Source organism: Berghia stephanieae, chromosome 1 (assembly GCF_034508935.2).
Source record: "Berghia stephanieae isolate SIO BIC M18660-M18661 chromosome 1, UCSD_Bste_1.3, whole genome shotgun sequence".
In the NCBI taxonomy this organism is placed as follows: Eukaryota; Metazoa; Mollusca; class Gastropoda; order Nudibranchia; family Aeolidiidae; genus Berghia; species Berghia stephanieae.
The window spans coordinates 131416771-131424270 of record NC_088360.1 but is presented as its reverse complement, the minus strand read 5'-3'; the positions used below and the strand labels follow the sequence as shown (position 1 = coordinate 131424270).

The 7500-nt window shown below is 34.1% G+C and overlaps 1 protein-coding gene across 1 annotated transcript in view; it reads left to right on the top strand.

Moving 5' to 3' along the window:
• The window catches only part of LOC144962918 (uncharacterized), a 32328-nt gene that overhangs the window by 21130 nt on the left and 3698 nt on the right, over positions 1–7500 (top strand). The gene's annotated exons all lie outside the window — the stretch shown is intronic.

Below are 7500 nucleotides of genomic sequence, written 5' to 3'. Positions count from 1 at the left end.
TAAAGATCTTTCCATGACAAGCCACGTGAATAACACCATACAATCTATGTACATAGAAATGAAAAAAATAAGCAAAATTCGTAATTTTATACCGAAGCATATAGCAGAACTTTTAATTAATTGTTTTATCTAAATTGGACTATTGTAACTCCATTTGGGCGAATTTTGCTAAAGACAAAATTAGCAAACTTCAGGTTGCTCAAAATAACGCAGCCAGGCTCATTGTACGCAATTACAAAAAATACCCGTCAGCAACTCTTCTTCTCCGTGAGTTACATTGGCTTCCTGTGGAAAAAAGTGTTGCCTATAAGATTTGTACTGTTGTCTACAAAATCCCTGAGCACTAACAGTCCCTCCTATATTAAAGACCTTCTAAACATATATGTCCCCAATAGAAACTTGAGGTCAAGCAATGACCAATCAATCCTTGTCAAACCTAAGCCATTGCGTAAAATAGGTGAACAATCTTTTCAATTTTTGGCCCCCATTTTTGGAACTCTCTCCCATCACACGTGAGATGCTCGGATTCGTTGACAACTTTCAAATCTCGCTTAAAGTTTTATCTTTTTACGTCATAATGTTGCAATATTATTTTCATATTTTGGTGTTGTTAAATTGAATTCGTATCACGTTTCCTTCACACTTGTCTCACTGTAATATGTTTTGTTTTATATCACTGTAAAGCGCTTAGAGTCTGTGACAACGGGGTAAAGCGCTATATAAATGCCATTTATTATTATTATTATAAAATTTTGGTGCGCAAAACAAAATAATAGGGAAATCTCGGGTAGAATAGAAATAGTTGTAAAATGCATCCGTGCAATAAATCCAATATAGCGGTGTATTGATAATCTAGAAGCATGACGAAGAAGGGGTTTGAGCCTGAAACGGTCCGTGTTTGGTATTTTGTTCTTTTTTGAAGCTGTTATATACATTTTTGTTTATTAGGTATATGAGAAAGGGGTGGTAACTACGACTTTAAACAAAATCGCTAACTTGACCACGGGAAAAAACTTTGTAAACTCGGTTTTTCGGTCAATGTAATTCCCCATGTCAGTCAAATATCGTATAATTTGGTAATTAACGATTAAAATTATATTTAATGTATTTAAATGTTCTCTCGCCATGATTAAAAAAAGCAAAGAATTTTGTTAAGTCATGGGTTGTCAAGACAAAGAACTGGGAAGTAATTAGGTCATGAAAGACATTACCCTATTTTTTGTCACTTTACACAGTTCTGAAACTGAACGTTTTAAAACTAAAGCCATTTTTACAATGTCAATTTTACAAAAACGAATCAAATTGTCACTGAATAGTTTCGAAGTTCTGGAAAAATCAATTATTTTATTCCAAGTCTATCTACCACTGTAACATACTCTGGCGATTTTATTTTTTATATTTTTCCGGAAAACAGTCACTTCAAATTTCGATCGATTTGTATAACCTACAACTTGTCAAATTGACTCAAACCTGAGACTTCTTTGAGTGTCAGATAGAAGGCTTTTTGACAAGTTGGACCGATCTTCATAAGGTTAAAAAAATAATCAGGCCAAAATTGAAAACAAAATTGTTACAATAAGCCTTTATAATCTCAATATCAGCTCCAATCATTTTGTGAGTAGATTCCACGTAACATTCGTAATCTGACAGCCCGACACTAGTAGTAGGACCGCAAACGGTCGCTCAATTTAAAAGAAGTGGAAATATCTTGGGAATAATTTAAGGAATTTATTAAGCCAAGACACATACATCTCCAGTTAGGTGGTGTTGAACTGTGTCGAGTTTACATCCGAGACCTGCAATTTATAGATATCCGTTTATATATATATATATATATATATATATATATATATATATATATATATATATATATATATATATATATATATATATATATATATAAAATATATATATTTCATTTTGGGGAAAACACGGTAATTATATATATGTATAATATATATATATATATATATATATATATATATATATATATATATATATATATATATATATATATAATTACCGTGTTTTCAACCAAAATGAAATTTGTACAACAATTTAGTTTCGAAGATTACTAATTCTATTTGGTGCAAACCAGTCACGTGACATTTCTTACAAGAAAACTTTGTGGGGAAATTCCTTTCGACAAAGGGGAAAAACAACGTTTGAGGGGAATTCCTTTCGTCAAAAGTGAAAAAAAAACAACGTATCTACATTTTTTTTGGTGTGAATATGAGAAACATGAAAGATTGTGCATTGTGTGATGTCACATATCCATTTATCTGAGTAACCATTCATTGTCAAAACAATATTATAATCTGCAGAGTTGCTGCTCTGTATTTGACACGTAATTGATTAAGTATAAATTATAAATATTGTAATCAAAGCATCGCCTTGAAAATCTGACGGTTTTTTGTTAGATACTCCTCCCTTTGACCTTTTTTTTTAGAGCGCAATATCCACTAAAGGTGCTCAATGCGCTTTAAAAACGGGCCCTAACCAACAGCAACACGTAACATGTAAAACGAGACATAACGCCTGTTATGCGATATTAACATTTTTTTTCGACAAAGACAACGCTGTTAACGGCCAGGTACTTATTTTACACGTGAGTACGGTGAGAGAATGTGAGTAAAGAGCCTTGATTTCCAAGGACTCAACCTATTCGCCGAGCGAGGCTCGAACCCTGGACCTATCCGATCCGAAAGCGAGTGCCACGCCACAAGACCACATAGCCACCCTGGCTGGCTTTGGACCAAAGGTAGTCCATTATTCATCACGTCAGCAGATGTTTTTTTTAGTCTGAAAGTCTTGAAGACAGGAAGTAATATTGATTGTCGTGTTCATGTCTGACAACGGGAGATTGTTTGTCTGTCTGATTGAATGTATTGGAATAGAAATCCCTTATCCTGATGTTTAATCCTTTATTAGCCAAACTAAATTTCTTTGGAGAAAAAATATCACTCATTTTGCTGGTGTACCGCTTTACAAGGATTAAATCTGGTTCTTTCAAATTATTATTATTATTATTATTATTATTATTATTATTATTATTATTATTATTATTATTATTATTATTATTATTATCATTATCATTATTATATTATTATTATTATATTTATTATTATTATTATTATATTATTATTATTATTATTATTATTATTATTATTATTATTATTATTATTATTATTATTATTATTATTATTATTAGTATTAGTATTATTATTATCATCATCATCATCATCATCATATAATTGTTATTATTATCATTATTATTATTATTATTATTATTATTATATTATTATTATTATTATTATTATCATTATTATTATTATTATTATTATCATATATTATTATTATTATTATTATTATTATTATTATTATTATTATTATTATTTATTATTATTTTTATTATCATCATCATCATCATCATCATCATCATCATCATTATATTATTATTATTATTATTATTATATTATTATTATTATTATTATTATTATTATTATTATTATTATTATTTTTATTATTATTATTATTATTAAAACATGGACTTTTTCATATTGGCGCAATACTCACTCAGAAGCTACTCATTTTACACTTGATCATTGTGAGACAATATGAGTAAAGAGACTTTCCCAAGGATCATGAACCAGGGGCCTATAGGCTAAAAGGCGAGTGTCATACCGTAAGACCACAAGCTGTTCAAACCTTTGATTGACACTATCACTCATTCTCATGACCGGATATTCGTCGGGATGACTTCCGGAATGCAGCTTTCACAATTGGTTCCACACAGATCTGGGTCATTGGCCTTCTCCCGCAACTCATATAACGTCAAATCTGTCCATATCTTGATGTTCTCCAGCCATATTTGTCTTTGTCTTCATCTTCTCCATTGACTTTCCACCATGACTTGGAGAACTATCTTGAACATGCCGTCATGTCTGACCAGATGTCCAAACCATGACCTGGTATTCATTTAACGCCTGTGCACGGCGAGAGAATGTGAGTAAAGGGTCTTTCCCAAGGACTCAACTATGCGCCGCTGAGAACGTGAGTCAAACATTGGATCTTCCGGTCCGAAGGCGAGTGTCATACCACAAAACCACATCGCCAACCTCTCCTCATTTCCCAGTTCCCAGTTCCGACATAAATAAATCTCAATGCATATTTTATACCTACTTCACATCCAACTGAGACTTTGGTGACTCTAGACTGTTTGGAAAAGTCATTATTCGAATTATGTGCCAAAAATAGCCGGACAGAGGACGAATCTTGACCTCAGCTTGAAAAATAAAAAAATATATTTGAACATTTACTAATACCATGCGCGTTAGTAAATAAACTCATAACATACGCCAGCCGGATACAACGTACGAACACATAAAACTATCTGTAACCTAAAACGTTTATAGTCTGATTGAAACAATTTAGTGAGAACCGCTCATAAAAATGGCTGTATAAAAACAATAACAAAGAGGTGAGTGACGTCGATGCCATTCTATCTCTACAGAGCCTTTTCAGGGATTTTTCGCGATGCTTAATGCGCTTCGTTGTGGTTCACCCCCCCCCCCCCCCCGGACCATAAACGCGGAAAATGGGGGGGGGGGGGGGATGAGCTTTTATATAGCGCAATATCCACTAAACGTACTCAAAGCGCTTTACAAAGGGTCCCTGACCAACAGCAACATCGTAACATATAGAACGAGACATGACGCCTGTTGGGCGATATTAGATTTTTTTTTTCCACAGAGACAACGCTGTTAACGGCCAGGTTCTCATTTTACACCTGAATACGGTGAGAGAATGTGCGGCTATGTGGTCTAGTAGTATGACACTCGCTTTCGGATTGGAAGGTCCTGGGTTCGAAAAGGCTCTTTACTCACATACTCTCACCGTACTCAGGTGTAAAATGAGTACCTAGCCGTTAACAGCGTTGTATTTGTCCGAAAAATGGTAATATTGCCAAACAGGCGTCATGTCCTGTCCTACATGTTAAATGTTGCTGTTGACCAGGGACCCCTTGTAAAGCGCTTTGAGCACATTTAGTGGATATTGCGCTATATAAAGCTCAATTTTTAAAAAGAATGTGAATAAAGAGCCTTTTCCAAGAACCCAACTATGCACCGAGAAAAGCTCGAACCCAGAATCTTCCTATCCGAATGTGAGTGCCATACCACAATACCACATAGCCGCATGGAAAACAGGGACTTAACAACTCAAATATCGATCGATTAAAATAAGATAAGATAAGATAAGATGAGATATACTTTATTGATCCTGAATGGAAATTAGCATAATGTTACACATCATTCATTGTTTTTTGTGGGGTTTTTTGGTTTGTTTTTTGTTTTGTTTTTTTTTTCTTCTTTTTTTTTAAAGCTCAGGATTGGGAGACACCCAATGTTTGTCGTCACTTTGCCAGTTTAGATTTATCTACGTCTTTTAAATACAACAATAAACAGGTATAGGGATATTGACCTTAAAAAAAAAAACAAACAAACAAACAAACAAACAAACAAACAAACAAAAATAATAATAAAAATTTTTAATTTAAAACTTTAAAAAATATATATCATTCATCGTTATATTAGCACATATTTATTCACTGTCATGAACTAGTTATTGATGAAAATACGAAGCTAATTAAAAGCAAAATAAACATCAAATATAATAAAATATAAAAAAATGATCCTCATCTTGCAAAAGACTCTCAAACCTGGCAAATATCAGGCAATGTCCCAGGTTTGAGAGTTTCTGCCAAGATGATGAGGGTCATTTAAATCGATCGATATTTGCACAAATAAGTGATGAATTTATGTTTTTATTTTTGCTACTATTGGCTGAAGAAGGGTTTTGCGCCCGAAACGTTCCGTGTTTGGTATAATTTTGCTCTTTTTCGAAACTGTTCTATTCATTTTTGTTCATTACTTGTTACAGTCCACAGCTTGTAGCAGCTGCTTTGTATCTCTCAAGCCCTCTTGTAAGCTTTCCGTGTCCCAACCCAACCCTAAACTTTCACGCGAATTCATATTTCTTTTAACAAGTTCCCTGTCGTGTTCTGGAGAGAAAAAAACGTATTTAGAAATTTGGCCAGAAATCTTGTCCTTCAAATATCGATCGATTTAAATGACCCTCATCCTGGCAAAAACTCTCAAACATGGGACATCGCGGAAGTCTTGATTAAAGTGCCAAGTTTGAGAGGGTTTTGTTTGTGCCAAATGAAGGTAATTTAAATCGAATGATATTTGAAGGACGAGTTGTTTTTTTTTGGCCAAATTTTTAAATACGGGTTTTTTCAGAATGCCGCAGAAAACTAGTTCAATGAGTCTTCGCTTCTCTGTAAATATGGAAATCTCAATTTCACCAACTTGCCATGCATAACTAACGCAACGACTTGAGATTGGCGATGACTTGGACAGCTACAAGCATCCCTTGGGCATGGGGAGTTTCCACAAATTACAGTTTTCTCCTGATTTGTTCCAAGAGGCTGATATCGTCAAATCGGACATGGCCGACGTTGATTGGCTGTCTCAAGAGGTCTTGGAGTGTGGTTTACGGAAGAAAAAAAATGTCTATAAAAAGTTATTCCATTGTTATAATCATCATCATGATCATCTTCATCATCATCATTATTATCATCGTCGTCGTCGCCGTCATCATCATCATCATTTTCATCATCATCGTCATCATCATCATCATCATCATCATCATCTTCATCATCATCATCATCATCATCATCATCATCATCATCATCATAGTCGTCGTCGTCGTCGTTGTCAATGTTGTCATATTAATCAAGAGATAAATATTCAATGACATAACATCCATACAATTTAATGGAATGTATTTATCATGATTACGCCCCTTCGTTTGTCTAACAAGAAGAGTACCTTGAGATGGATAACCTACTGATAAACAATATCTTAATTTAATTTTTTTGTTTTGTTTTGTTTGTTTGTTTTTGTTTTTCTCATGACTTTACCGTATGAGCTATCCATGACCCAGCCTGGTTGTCGTACCAGTAAGGTTGCGGGTTCGAACCCCCATCGCCGCCGCGAAGTTTTTATTCTCTGTCTTCTGGCACTTTTATTTCTTGTTAATAAAAACATCAATACATCACATGAAATCCAGACATAGCGACAACATAGAAATTTAATATGACGTGTCTTGAAACCTTTCAAAATCCTTTTACTTACCGACAAGACATGACAAATATTGCACTCCTGTCTGTCTGTATTGTGAATGATGTATTGTTTGTATTGTTTCTGTTATTATGTGTGGACAAGGCATTTCACTGTGACCCGGAAGGTCCAGGATTCGAACCCCGCTTCGGGCACTTTCGTTTTTTTTCCTTGGGTAAGATTATTTATCCCCAATTTGCTCACTTTGCTTTGACAACCTTGGGTGATTCCTGTTGACATCAGACATCTTGTTTGATGAATCATCAATATTCCTTCATGGAATGCCTAGGCGACGATATCTTATGATGTGGCGGAC